We start from the raw sequence: 14,211 nt of genomic DNA, 5'->3' as shown, positions 1-14,211 counted from the left end.
GGTTTAATTTTATTGTAGGCTTAAAGTTAGGGTTAAGGTTAGGTTGGGGTTAGGGTCAGGGTTAGGATTAGAATTAGGTTCAGGGCGAGGGTTAGGGTCAGAGTTATTTTAAGGGTTAGGTTTAGAGTTACAGGTGGGACAAGGTTAGGGTGAGGTTTAAGGTTAGGGTTAGGGTTAAAGTTAGGGTTAGCTTTAGGTTAGGGATAGGGTGAAGTTTAAGACAGGGTGATGGTTACAGTTAGGGTTATGGCTAAGGTTTGGGTTTGTTTTCAGGTTAGTGTTAAGGTTATGTTTAGGGTTAGGGTTAAGTTTAGGGGTTGTGTTTAGTTTTAGGGTTAGTGTTAGATTTTAGGTTAGGGTTAAGTTTAGTGTTACGGTTAGGGTGTGGGTTATGGTTGTGTTAGGCGTTGTGGTTGGGGTGAGGGTTAGGTTTAGGGTTAGGGTTGGGTAGGGTTAGGATTATGGTTATGGTAAGGTGTTAGGGGTTAGAGATGTAGTTTAGGGTTAGGGTTTGGGGGAGGGTTCCCGTTAGGCATTGTGGTTCTGGTCATGGTTAGGTTTGGTTCAGGGATAGGGTTAGGTTTATGATTAGGTTTCGGGTTCGTGTTAGAGTTAGGGTTAAGTTTTGGATTAGGCTTTGGTGTTGGGGTTAGGGTTATCATTAGGGCTCAGGGGTTTCAGGTTAGGGTTAGGGTTAGGGATAGCATTAGGTTTAGATTTTGTGGGATATGCTTAGCGGTTAGGGTGAGGGTTATGGTTAGTTTTACACTTAAGGTGAGTGTTTAGGGTAAGTGTTACGATTAGGGTTAGAGTTAGGGTTAGGTTTAGGGTTAGGGTTAGGTGTAGGGTAAGATTTAGGTTTAGGTCCAAGTTGAGGTTTAGAGTTAGTGTTCTATTTAGGGTCAAGGTTAGACTTAGGGTTAGGGTTAGGATTAGGTGTAGGGTTAGGATTAGGATTAAGTTTAGGGTTAGGTTCAGGACTATTGTAAGTGTTCGGTCTAGGCTTACAGATGGACTACCATTATTGATGGAATTAGGTTTAAGGTTAGAGTTTGGGTTAGGTTTAGGTTAAGGTTAGAGTTAGGGTTTGGATTTAGTTTAGGATAGGTTGCGGGTTATTTTTATGGTTAGGGCTAGAGTTTGGGTTTGTGTTCAGGTTAGTGTTAAGGTTACGTTTAGGGTTCGGATTAGGGTTAGGGGTAATGTTTAGGGTTAGCGTTAGGTTAGGTTTAGGGTGAGTGTGAAGTTTAGGTTAAGGGTGAGGGTTATGATAAGGTTTAGGATTATAGATGGTGTTAGATGTTAGGTTTATGGTGTTAGGGTTAGTTTTATGGTTAGGGTAGGGTTAAGTTTAGGGTTAACATTAGGGCTAGAGTTAGATTAGGGTTAATGTTTGTTTTAGGGTTAGGGATAAAGTTTGGCATAGCGTTAGGTTTAGGGTTGGGGATACGGTTAAGGGTTAGGGTGAGGGTTAGGCTTAGGTTTACAGTTAAGGTGAGGGTTTAGGTAATTGTTATGGTTAGGGCTAGAGTTAGAGTTAGGCTTAGGGTTAGGGTGAAGTTTCAGTTAATAGTCAGGGATAGGGTAAATATTAGAGTAGGGTTAAGGTTAGTGTTAGGGTTAGGTATAGGGTTAGGGTTCGGGTACAGGTAAGGCTAGGTTTAAGGCTAGGTTTATGGTAAAGGGTAGGGCTAGGTTAGGGTTAGGTTTAGAGTTGGAGTTAGTGCTAGGGTTTAGGGTTAAGGTTAGGGTCAGGTTTAGAGTTATTGTTAGGGTTAGGATTATGGTAGAGTTAAGGTTAGGGTTAAGTTTAGGGTTAGAGTAAAGGTTAGGTTTAGATCAGGGTTAGGGCTAGGATGAGGGATAGGCTTAGGGTTTGGGAAAGGGTTAGGGGTTCGTGTGAGGGTTAGTGTTAGGTTTACAGTTAAGCTGATGTTTTAGGGTGTTACGGTTAGGTTTAGGGTTAGAGTTAGGGTTAGGCTAGAGTTAGGGGATGTTTTAGGGTTAGGGTCAGGCTTAGGTTTAGGGTGAAGTTTACGTTAAGGTTGAGGGTTAGGGTTAGGGTTAGGTGTTTGGGTAAAGTTTAGGGTTAGACTTAGTGTCAGGTTTAGGGTTAGTTTTTTGTGTCAATGTTAGGGTCAGGTTTAGGGTTAGGTTTAGGATTAGGGTTCGGTTTAGGGTTAGGGCTAGGGCTAGGGCTAGGGTGAAGTTTAAGTTAAGGGTGAGGGTTGAGCTTAGGGTTAGCGTTAGCAGTTAGTGTTAAGGTTAGGATGAAGTTGAGGGTTAAGGTTAGGTTTAGAGTTAGGATCAGGCTTAGTGTTAGGGTTAAGTCATGGTTAGGTTTAGGGCTAGGTTAAGGTTAGAGATAGGGTTAGGTTAAGGGTTGCTGTTAGGTTTAGATGTTAGTGTGAGGGTTAGTGCTAGGTTTCCATTTAAGCTGAGTGTGTAGGGTAAGTTTTAGGGTTAGGATTAGGGTTAGAGTTAGAGTTAGGTTCAGGCTTAGGGTTAAGTTTAGGGTTAGGTTTATGGTTGGGGTCAGCGTTTGGGGAGATTTAGTGTTATGTTTAGCTTTAGGGTTAGGGTTAGGGTGAAGTTTATTTCAGGGAGACAGTTAGGGTTGGGGTTAGGTTTCAGGTTAGGGTCAGGGTTAAGTTTAGGGTTAGCTTTAGGTTTAGGGTTAGGGTTAGGGTTAGTGTTAGTTTTGCTTAGGGTTAGGATTTTAATGAAAGGGTACGTTTAGGGTTATGGTTAGGGTGAAATTTTGGTTAAGGGTGAGGGTTCAGCTTAGGGTTAGAGTTAGGGGTTAGTGTTTCAGTTAGGTTTAGGGTAGAGTTATAATTAGGGTTAAGTTTAGGGTTAGGGTAAGAGTTAGAGTTGTTTATAGTTAAGGTGAGGCTTTTGCATAAGTGTTACGGTTAGGGTTAGGTTTAGGTTAGGTCTAGGGTTAGGGTTAGATTTAGGGTTGGGGTAGAGTTAGGTTTAAGTTTATGGTAGACTTAAAGTTAGGGTTAAGGTTAGGTTAGGGTTAGAGTCAGGGTTAGGATTAGAATTAATTTAGGGCGAGGGTTAGGGTCAGAGTTATTGTAAGGGTTAGGTTTAGGGTTACAGGTGGGCCAAGGTTAAGGTTAGGGTTAGGTTTATGGGTAGGGTTAGGGTTAAAGTTAGGGTTAAGTTTAGGGTTGGGGATATGGTTAAGGGCTAGGGTGACGGTTAGGGTTAGGTTTACAGTTAAGGTGAGGGTTTAGGTTAATTGTTATGCTTAGGGTTAGAGTTAGAGTTAGGGTTAGGGTTCGGATGAAGTTTCAGTTATTAGTGAGGGTTAGGGTTAAGGTTAGTGTTAGGGTTAATGTCAGTGTTAGGGTTAGGTTAAGTTTAGGGTTAGGTTTGGGTTAAGGTTAGGGTTAAGGCTAGGTTTAAGGTAAAGGTTACGGTTAGGTTAGGGTTAGGGTTAGAGTTAGAGTTAATGCTAGGGTTTAGGGTTAGGGTTAGGGTCAGGTTTAGAGTTATTGCTAGGTTTAGGTTTAGGGTTAGGGTAGAGTTGCGGTTAGGGTTAAGTTTAGGATTAGGGTAAGGGTTACGTTTAGGTCAGTGTTAGGGTTAGGATTAGGGATAGGGTTACGGTTGTGGAAAGGGTTAGGGGTTCCTGTGAGGGTTAGTGTTAGGTTCACAGTTAGGCTGATATTTTAGAGTATTACGGTTAGGGTTAGATTTAGGGTTAGTTCTAGGTTTCGGTTTAGGGCTAGAGTCAGGGGATAGTTTATGGTTAATTAATTTTAGGATTAGGGTTCGGGTTAGGTTTAGGGTGTAGTTTAGGTTAAGGATGAGGGTTAAGGTTAGTGTTAGGGTTAGGTGTTTGGGTTAATGTTAGCGTCAGGATTAGGGTTAGGGTTAAGCATAGGGTTCAGTTCAGGGTTAGGGTTAGGGTGAAGTTTAAGTCAAGGGTGAGGGTTGAACTTAGGGTTGGTGTTAGGGGTTAGGGTTAGGGTTAAAGTTAGGATTAGGTTTAGGGTTAAGGTTAGGTTTAGGGTTAGTGTTAGGGTAAGTGTTAGGGTTAAGTCATGGTTAGGTTTAGGGGTATGTTAAGGTGAGAGATAGGGTTAGGCTAAGGGTTGGTGTTAGGTTTAGATGTTAGGGTGAAGGTTAGTAGTAGGTTTCCATTTAAGCTGAGTGTGTAGGTTTAGGTTTATGGTTGGGGATACTTTTAAGGGTTAGGGTGAGGGTTAGGCTTCGGTTTACAGTTAAGGTGAGGGTTTAGGGTGATTGTTATGGTTAGGGCCAGAGTTAGAGTTAGGCTTAGTGTTAGGGTGAAGTTTCAGTTAATAGTCAGGGATAGGGTAAATATTAGAGTAGAGTTAAGGTTAGTGTTAGCGTTAGGTATAGCGTTAAGGTTCGGGTAGGGGTAAGGCTAGATTTTAGGCTAGGTTTACGGTAAAGGGTAGGCCTAGGTTAGGGTTAGGTTTAGAGTTAGTGCTAGGGTTTAGGGTTAAGGTTAGAGTCAGGTTTAGAGTTATTGTTAGGGTTAGGATTATGGTAGAGTTAAGGTTAGGGTTAAGTTTAGGGTTAGAGTAAAGGTTAGGTTTTGGTCAGGGTTAGGGCTAGGATGAGGGATAGGCTTAGGATTAGGGAAAGGGTTAGGGGTTCGTGTGAGGGTTAGTGTTAGGTTTACAGTTAAGCTGATGTTTTTAGGGTGTTACGGTTAGGTTTAGGGTTAGAGTTAGGTTTAGGCTAGAGTTAGGGGATAGTTCAGGGTTAGGTTTAGTTTTAGGATTAGGGTCAGGCTTAGGTTTAGGGTGAAGTTTAGGTAAAGGATGAGGGTTAAGGTTAGGGTTAGGCTTAGTGTTAGAGTTAGGTGTTTGGGTGAATGGTAGGATCTGGATCAGGGTTAGGGTTAGGGTTCGGTTTAGGGTTAGGGTTAGGGTTAGGGTTAAGGTTAGGGTTAGGGTTAGGGTTAGGGTTAGGGTTAGGGTTAGGGTTAGGGTTAGGGTTAGGTTTAGGGTTAGGGTTAGGGTTAGGGTTAGGGTTAGGGTTAGGGTTAGGGTTAGGTTTCCAGTTAAGCTGATGTTTTAGGGTGTTACAGTTAGGTTTAGGGTTAGAGTTAAGATTAGGCTAGATTTGTGGGATAGTTTAGGGTTAGGTTTAGTTTTAGGGTTAGGGTCAGGCTTAGGTTTAGGGTGAAGTTTAGGTTAAGGATGAGGGTTAGGGTTAGGGTTAGGTGTTTGGGTTAAGGTTAGGGTTAGGGTTAGGCTTAGTGTTAGGATTAGGTGTTTGGGTGAATGGTCGGATCAGGTTTAGGGTTAGGGTTAGTGTTCGGTTTAGTGTTAGGGTTAGGTTGAAGTTTAACTTAAAGGTGATGGTTGAGCTTAGGGTTAGCGTTAGGGGTTCGGGTTAGGGTTAAGGTTAGGATTAATTTTAGGGTTAAAGTTAGGTTCAGAGTTAGGGTTAGGGTAAGTGTTCGGGTTAAGTCATGTTTAGGTTTAGGGGTAGGTTCAGGTTAAAGACAGGGTTAGGTTAAGGGTTGGTGTTAGGTTTAGATGTTAGGGTGAGGGTTGGTGCTAGGTTTCCATTTAAGCTGAGTGTGTAGGGTCAGTTTTAGGGTTAGAGTTGGAGTTAGGGTCAGGGTTAGGGTTAAGTTTAGGGTTAGGGTTAGGTTTATGGTTAGGAATAGGGTTAGGGTCAGGGTTGGGGGAGATTTAGTGTTATGTTTAGTTTTAGGGTTAGTGTTAGGGTGAAGTTTATGTTAAGCGTGACGGTTAGGGTTAGTGGTTAGGGTTCAGGTTAGGGTCAGGATTAGGGATAGGTTTAGGTTTAGGGTTAGGGTTAGGGTTAGGGTTAGTTTTGCTTAGGTTTATGGCTTCAATGAAGTAGGGTAGGTTTAGGGTTATGGTTAGGGTTAGGGTTTGGATGAAGTTTAGGATATGGTAAGGGTTAGTGTTACGGTTAGGTTTAGGGTTCAGGTTAGTGTTAGGGGTTAGTTTAGGGTTAGGGTTAGGGTTAGGTTTAGGTTTAGTGTTAGTGTGATGTTTAGGTTAAGGGTGAAGGTTCGGATAAAGTTTACGATTAGGGTTAGGATTATAGTTAGTGTTAGAGGCTAGGTTTAGGGTGTTAGGGTTAGGTTTATGGTAGGGGAGGGTTAAGTTTAGGGTTAGGGTTAGGGTTAGGGTTAGGGATAGCTTTAGGTTTAGGGTTGGGGATACGGTTCGGGCTTAGGGTGAGAGTTGGGTTTAGAGTTAGGGTTAGGTTTACAGTTAAGGTGAGGGTTTAGGGTAATTGTTATGCTTAGTGTTAGAGTTAGGGTTAGGGTTAGGGGAAGTTTCAGTTAATAGTGAGGGTTACTGCTAAGTTTAGAGTTAGGGTAAGGTTAGTGTTAGGCTTAGAGCTAGGGGCGGGGTCAGGTTAGGGTTAAGGCTAGGTTTACGGTAAAGGGTAGGGCTCGGTTGGGGTTAGGGTTAGGTTTAGAGTTATTGTTAGGGTTATGGTTAGGGTAGAGTTAATTTTAAAGTTAAGTTTAGGGTTAGGGTAAGGGTTAGGTTTAGGTCAGGGTTAGGGTTAGGATGAAGGATAGGGTTAAAGTTAGGGAAAGGGTCAGGGGTTCATGTGAGGGTTAGTGTTAGGTTTACATTAAGCTGATGTTTTAGGGTGTTACTGTTAGTGTTAGTTTTAGAGTTAGGGTTACGGTTAGGGTTAGGTTTAGGGTTAGGGCTAGAGTTAGGGGATAGTTAAGCGTGAGGTTTAGTTTTAGGGTTACGGTTATGGTTAGGCTTAGGTTTAGGGTGAAGTTTAGGTTAAGGATGAGGGTTAGGGTTAGGGTTAGTTGTTTGGGTTAAGGTTAGGGTTAGGTTTAGGGTTAGACTTAGTGTTAGGTTTAGGGTTAGTTGTTTGGGTCAATGTTAGGGTCAGGTTTAGGGTTAGGTTTAGGGTTAGGGTTTGGTTTAGGGTTAGGGCTAGGGCTAGGGTGAAGTTTAAGTTAAGCGTGAGGGTTGCACTTAGAGTTTGTGTTAGCGGTTAGGGTTAGGGTTAAGGTTCAGGGTGAAGTTGAGGGTTAAGGTTAGGTTTAGAGTTAGGATTATTGTTAGTGTTAGGGTTAAGTCCTGGTTAGGTTTAGGTCTAGGTTAAGGTTAGAGATAGGGTTAGGTTAAGGGTTGGGGTTAGGTTTAGATGTTTGTGTGAGGGTTAGTGCTAGGTTTCCATTAAAGCTGAGTGTGTCGTGTAAGTTTTAGGTTTGGAGTTAGAGTTAGGTTCAGGCTTAGGCTTAAGTTTAGGGTTAGGGTTAGGTTTATGGTTGGGGTCTGTGTTAGGGGAAGATTTAGTGTTATGTTTAATTTTAGGGTTAGGGTTAGGGTGAAGTTTATTTAAGCAAGACGGTTAGGGTTAGAGGTTAGGTTTCAGGTTAGGGTCAGGGTTTAGTGTTAGCTTTAGGTTTAGGTTTAGGGTTAGGGTTAGGGTTAGTGTTAGTTTTGGTTAGGGTTAGGGTTTGAATGAAAGGGTAGGTTTAGGGTTATGGTTAGGGTGAAATTTTGGTTAAGAGTGAGGGTTCGGCTTAGGGTTAGAGTTAGGGGTTAGTGTTTCAGTTAGGTTTAGGGTAGAGTTATAATTAGGGTTAAGTTTAGTTTGAGGGTAAGTGTTAGAGTTACGTTTACAGTTAAGGTGAGGGTTTTGGGTAAGTGTTACGGTCAGGCTTAGGGTTAGGGTTAGTGTTAGGGTTAGGTTTAATTTTATTGTAGGCTTAAAGTTAGGTTTAAGGTTAGGTTAGGTTTAGGGTCATGGTTAGGGGGACATTTAGTGTTATCTTTAGTTTAAAAAAATTCTTTTTTAGTTTTAGTGTAAGGGTTAGGGTGAAGTTTATGTTAAGCATGACGGATAGGGGTTAGGGTTAGGTTTAGGGCTAGAGTTATGTTAAGGGTTAGTGTTAGGTTTCGTTAGGATTAGGCTTTGAATGATGTTAGGGTAGGTTTAGGGTTATGGTTAGGGTGAAATTTTGGTTAAGCGTGAGGGTTTGGTTTAGGGTTAGGGTTAGCGTTAGACTTAGGGTTAGTCGTTAGGTTTAGGTTTAGGGTTAAGGTTAGTTTTAGGCTAGGGTTTAATTCTAGAGTTAGGGTTAGGGATTAGTGTTTCAGTTAGGTTTAGGGTAGGGTTATAATTAGGGTTAAGTCACGGTTAGGGTAAGAGTTAGAGGTGCGTTCACAGTTAAGGAGAGTTTTTCGGTAAGTGTTATGTTTAGGGTTATGGTTCGTTTTAGGACTAGGGTTCAGGTTAGAGTTAGGATTAGGGATTAGTGTTAGGTTTAAGTTTATGGTAAGGTTAAATTTAGGGTTAAGTTTAGGTTAGGGTTAGGGTCAGGGTTAGGATTAGGATTAGGTTAAGGGTGAGGTTTAGGGTCAGATTTATTGTACGGGTTAAGTTTAGGGTTACAGGTGGGCCAAGGTTAAGGTTAGGGTTAGGTTTAGGGGTAGGGTTTGGGTTAAAGTAAGGGATAGCTTTAGGTTAGGGATAGGGTGAAGTTTAAGATAGGCTGAGGGTTAGGGTTAGTGTTATGGCTAAGGTTTGGGTTAGTTTTCAGGTTATTGTTAAGGTTATGTTTAGGGTTAGGGTTAAGTTTATGGGTTCTGTTTAGTTTTAGGGTTAGGGTTAGATTTTAGGTTAGGGTTAAGTTTAGTGTTAGGTTAGGGTTAGGGTTACGGTTTGTGTTAGGTGTTGTGGTTGGGGTGAGGGTTAGGTTTAGGGTTAGGGCTGGGTAGGATTAGGATTATGGTTACGGTAAGGTGTTAGGGTTTAGAGTTGTAATTTAGGGTTAGGTTTTGGGTGAGGATTCCTTTTAGGCATTTTTATTCTGTTCATGTTTAGGTTTGGTTTAGGGTTAGTGTTGGGTTTTTGATTAGGTTTGAGTTAGGGTGAGAGTTAGGGTTATGTTTTGGGATAGGCTTTGGTGTTAGGGGTTAGGGTTTGGGTTAGGATAGGGTTATCGTTAGGGCTTAGGTGTTCTGGTTAGGGTTAGGTTTAGGGATAGCATTAGGGTTAGTGTTGGGGATACGGTTAGGGGTTAGGGTGAGGGTTAAGTTTAGGTTTAGAGTTAAAGTGAGGATTTAGGGCAACTGTTATGGTTAGGGCTAGAGTTCTAGTTAGGGTTAGGGTAGGGGTTAGGGTTAGGGTAGGGATATGTTTAGGGTTAAGGCTAGTTTTACAGTAAAAGGTAGGGCTAGGTTAGGGTTAGGGTTAGGTTTAGAGTTAGTGTTAGTACCAGAGTTTAGGATTAGGTTTAGAGTGAGGGTTAGAGATATAGTTAGGTTTAGGGTTAGGTTTAGGCCTAAGGTTAGGGTTAGAGTTATGGTAGGTTTTAGGGTTTTAAGTTCATGGTAGGGTTAAGGTTAGGTTATGGTTAGGGTCAGGGTTAAGATTAGGATTAGGTTTAGGCTGAGGGTTAAGGCCAGAGTTATTGTAAGGGTTAGGTTTAGGGTTAAAGGTGGGCCAATGTTAAGGTTAGAGTTAGGTTTAGAGGTAGGGTTAGGGTTAAAGTTAGGGTTACCTTTAGGTTAGTGATAGGGCTAAATTGAAGATAGGTTGAGGGTTACAGTTACGGTTAGGTTTAGAGTTAGAGTTAGTGCTAGGATTTAGGGTTAGGGTTAGGGTCATTTTTAAAGTTATTGTTAGGTTTAGGATTAGATTTCTGGTAGAGTTAAGGTTAGGGTTAAGAGTAAGGTTAGAGTAAGGGTTAGGTTAAGTCAGGATTCTGGTTAGGATTAGTTATAGGGTTAGGGTTAGGGAAAGGGTTATGGGTTCGGTTGAGGGTTAGTGTTAGGTTTTCAGTTAAACTGATGTTTTAGGGTATTATGGTTAGGGTCAGGGTTAGAGTTAGGGATAGGGTTAGGTTTAGGGTTAGGGTTAGAGTGAGGGGATAGTTTAGGGTTAGGTTTAGTTTTTTTAGTTTTAGGGTTAGGCTTAGGCTTAGGTTGAGGTTAAGGATGAGGGTTAGTGTTAGGGATAGTGTTTGCTTAGGTGTTTGGGTTAAGGTTAGGGTCAGGTTAGGGTTAGGTTTAGGTTTAGGCTTAGGGTTAGGGTTAGTGTTATGGTTAGGGTTAGTTGTTTGGCTTATTGTTAGGGTCAGATTTAGGGTTCGGTTTAGGGTTACTGTTAAGGTTCAGTTTAGGGTAAGGGTTAGGGTGAAGTTTAAGTTAAGGGTGTGGGTTGAGCTTAGGGTTAGGGTTAGTGGATAGGGTAAATTTTAGGATTAGGTTTCGGGTTAAGGTTAGGTTAGGGTTAGGGTAAGTGTTACGTTTAAGTCATGGTTAGGTTTAGGACTAGGTTAAGGTTAGAGATAGGGTTAGGTTAAGGGTTGGAGTTAGGTTTAGATGTTAGGGTGAGGGTTGTTGCTGGGTTTCCATTTAAGCTGAGTATGTAGGTTAACTTTTAGGGTTAGGATTAGGGTTAGAGTTAGAGGTACGGTCAGGGCTTTGTTAATTTTAGGGTTAGGGTTAGGTTGATGGTTAGGATTAGGGTTAGGGTCAGAGCTGGGGGAGATTTAGTATTATGTTTTGCTTTAGGGTTAGGGTCAGGGGAGACTTCGTGTTATGTTTAGTGTTAGGATTAGGGTTTGGGTGAAATTTATGTTAAGTGTGATTGTTAGGGTTAATGGTTAAGGTTCATATTAGGGTCAGGGTAAGGGTTAGGTTTAGGGTTATGGTTTGGTAGGGTTAGGATTATGGTTAATGGTAAGGCGTTAGGGGTTAGAGGTGTAGTTCACGGTTAGGGCTTGGGAGAGGATTCCGGTTAGATATTGTGGTGCTGGTCAGTGTTATGTTTGGTATAGGGTTAGGGTTAGGTGCTTTCACAATCTCTTAAAGCTAAGACTATGTACTTGTGCCTCTGGAAGGATAAATCCACTGGGATGAAGTTTTTCAGATGAAGCCTTGCATTTCCAAGAGCAAATGAGGCATACATTGCAGGAAAGAGGAAGGCCAAAACGATTCTATCCTTATGCCTGCTTTGCTGAGAGGACTGGAGGAAGTGAGGGAGTTCTCCCTTTCACTGAGAAACATGCAGGCTGCTGTTGCCTGTGCGCTCTCTTATTTGGAGAGCAGTCTGCAGTTACACACTTTGAACCAGGAAAGGCTCCGGGGTCTGTTAAGATTTCCCCCGGCACTTTGTTTTCTCTGAGCCAAAGCGAGCCTTCACAATAGCTTAACGCTCACACTGCATACTCGTTCCACTTCCAGAATACGGCTACCTCAAGGCAGTTCTCCGGAGGAAGAGTGCCCTTGGCGAAGGGCAGATTGGCCAAGCTCATTGCGGGAAAGCGAAACCAAATGACGGTTTTCTCCTTCTAACTGCTTTCATCAGAGGAATGGGTGAAGGCACAGTGTTCTTTCTCTCACTGAGATACACACAATCTGATGTTGCCTCTGAGCTCCGTTCTTGGCAAACAACTGAAACTGACATAGATTCATGTGGGGAAACACATGGCTTTGCTAGGATTTCTGTAGGCACTGTGTTTTCCCTGGGCCTCAGGTCAGGGGAACACTGCATAGGATTTACTCTGCCAGGAGAGAGTTACTTCTTTGTAGTTTGTGCTAGGAAACCTTGCTTTAGCAAGTGCGAATTGACTGTATTCAGGCAGAAAAGAGAATAAAAAAGCTCTTTTCTCCATGGTGCTTTCACAATCTCTTAAAGCTAAAACTATTTGGTTGCTCCTCTGGAGGCATAAATGCACTGCGATGTAGATTTTCAGATGAAGCCTCGAGTTTGCGAGAGCATATGAGGAATTCATTGCAGGAAAGAGCAAGGAAAGAAAGTTTCTTTCTTTCTGCCTACCTTCCTCAGTGGAGTGTATGAAGTCAGGGAGTTCTCCCTTTCACTGAGAAACATGCAGGCTGCTGTTGCCTGTGCGCTCTCTTATTTGAAAAGAGTCTGCAGTAACGCACTTTGAACTGTGGAAAGGCACCGGGGTCTGTTAAGATTTCCCCAGGCACTTTGTTTTCCCTGGGCTAAAAGGAGCCTTCCCCCAGCTTAACGCTAACACTGCATACTCGTTCCACTTCCAGAACATGACTACCGTGAGGCAGTTCTATCCAATCCTAATGCTAAACTAAACCCTAAGCCTAACCTTAAACTTAACCCTTAACCTGACAATAACATTAACCCAAACACCTATCCCGAATACTATCCCTAACCCTCATCCTTAACCTAAACTTCGCCTTAACCCTAAACGTAAATTAACCCTAAACTATCCCCTAACTCTAGCCCTAACACTAAACTTAGAGCTCTAACTCTAAGCCTAACCCTCCCCGTAAAACTCTAAAACATCAGCTTAACTGTAAACCTAACACTAACCCTCACACGAAATCTTAACCCTTTCTCTAGCCCTAACCCTATCCCTAATCCTAACCTAAACCTAACCTGTACCGCAAGCCTAAACTTAACCCTAATCTTAAATCTACCCTAACAGTAACCTTAAACCTAGCAATAACTCTAAACCTGACCCTAACCCTAAACCTAAACCGTAGAGGTAAATCTAAATCTAAACCTAACACTCACCCTAACCTAGCCCTACGCTTTACCATAATCCTAACCTTAACCATACCATACCCTACCCTAACCCTAACACTAACCTTAAACCTAACACTAACCTTAACCCTAAGCCTCACTACTTTCCGAAACTTCTCCCTAATCATAACCCTAACACTAACCATAACAATTAACCTAAACCCAAAACTTAACTGTAAACCTAACCCTAACCCTCAGCCTAATCTCCACCCTGACCCTAACCCCTAACCGTATTCCCAGCCCTAAACCTAATGCTATCCCTAACCCTATCCCTAAGGCAAACACGAACATTAACACTAATCTAACCCTAACTCTAACATTAACCCTAATCTTAACACTACCCTAACCATAAACCTAACCCTAACATCCTAAATCTAACCTCTAACACTAACTATAATCCTAACCCTAATCCAAACCCTTATCCTAACCCTCACCCTTAACCTAAACTTCACACTAACCCTAAAGCAAAACGTAACCCTAACCCTAAATATAACCCCTAACCCTAACCCGAACCTTAAACCTAACATTAACACTAACCTGAACACAAACCCAAACTCTAGCCCTAACCATAAAGATAACCATCAAACTATCCTAAACCTAATCCAAACCCTAACCTTAAACCTACCTCTAACCATAACGCTAGTCCATCTGTAACCCAAAACCTATCCCTTACAATAGCCCTGAACCTAACCCTAAACCTAATCCTAGCCCGAGACCTAAGCCTCACCCTAACCCTAACTCTAACCTTGATCTAAAGAGAACACTGACTCTAACCCTAACCCTGGACCTAAACCTAAATCTTCCCCTACACCTAACCCTAACCCTAAACCTAACTCTAACTCTAACCCTAATCATAACACTAATCCTAAGCCCTCACCTTAACTGTAAAACAAACGGTAACCCACACCCTAACCCTTAACCGTATCCCCCCAACCTAACCCTAATGCTATCCCTAAACTTAACCCTAAAACTAACCTGAAACCCCTGAGCCCTAACGATAACCCTAACTCTAACCCAAACCCTAACCCCTAACACCAAAGCCTAACCGAAAACATAACCCTAACTCTAACACTAACCCGAAACCTAATCATAAACCTAGCCCTAACCCTAAACGAAACCTAACCATGACCAGAACCACAATGCCTAACCAGAAACCTCACCCAAACCCTAACCCTAAACTACACCTCTAACCCCTAACACCTTACCATAACCATAATCCTATCCCTACCCAACCCTAACCCTAAACCTAAACCTCACCCCAACCACAACGCCTACCACAACCATAACCCTAACCCTAAACGTAAAACTAAACTTAACCCTAACTTAAAATCTAACCCTAACCCTAAAACTAAACAGAACCCGTAAACTTAACCCTGACCCTAAACATAACCTTAACACTAACGTGGAAACGAACCCAAACCTTAGCCATAACCCTAACCCTCACCCTATATGAAAATTCACCCTATCCCTAACCTATAGCTAACCCTAACTTTAACCCTAAACCTACCACTAAACCTAACCCTAACCTTAACCTTGGCCCACCTGTAACCCTAAACCTAACCCTGACAATAACTCTGACCCTAACCCTCGCCCTAAACCTAATTCTAATCCTAACCCTGACCCTAACCCTAACCTCACCTTAACCCTAACTTTAAGCCTACCAGAAACTTAAACCTA

The sequence above is a fragment of the Loxodonta africana genome, chromosome 26 (assembly GCF_030014295.1).
Source record: "Loxodonta africana isolate mLoxAfr1 chromosome 26, mLoxAfr1.hap2, whole genome shotgun sequence".
NCBI classification, from domain to species: Eukaryota; Metazoa; Chordata; class Mammalia; order Proboscidea; family Elephantidae; genus Loxodonta; species Loxodonta africana.
Note: the sequence above shows the minus strand (reverse complement) of the source record.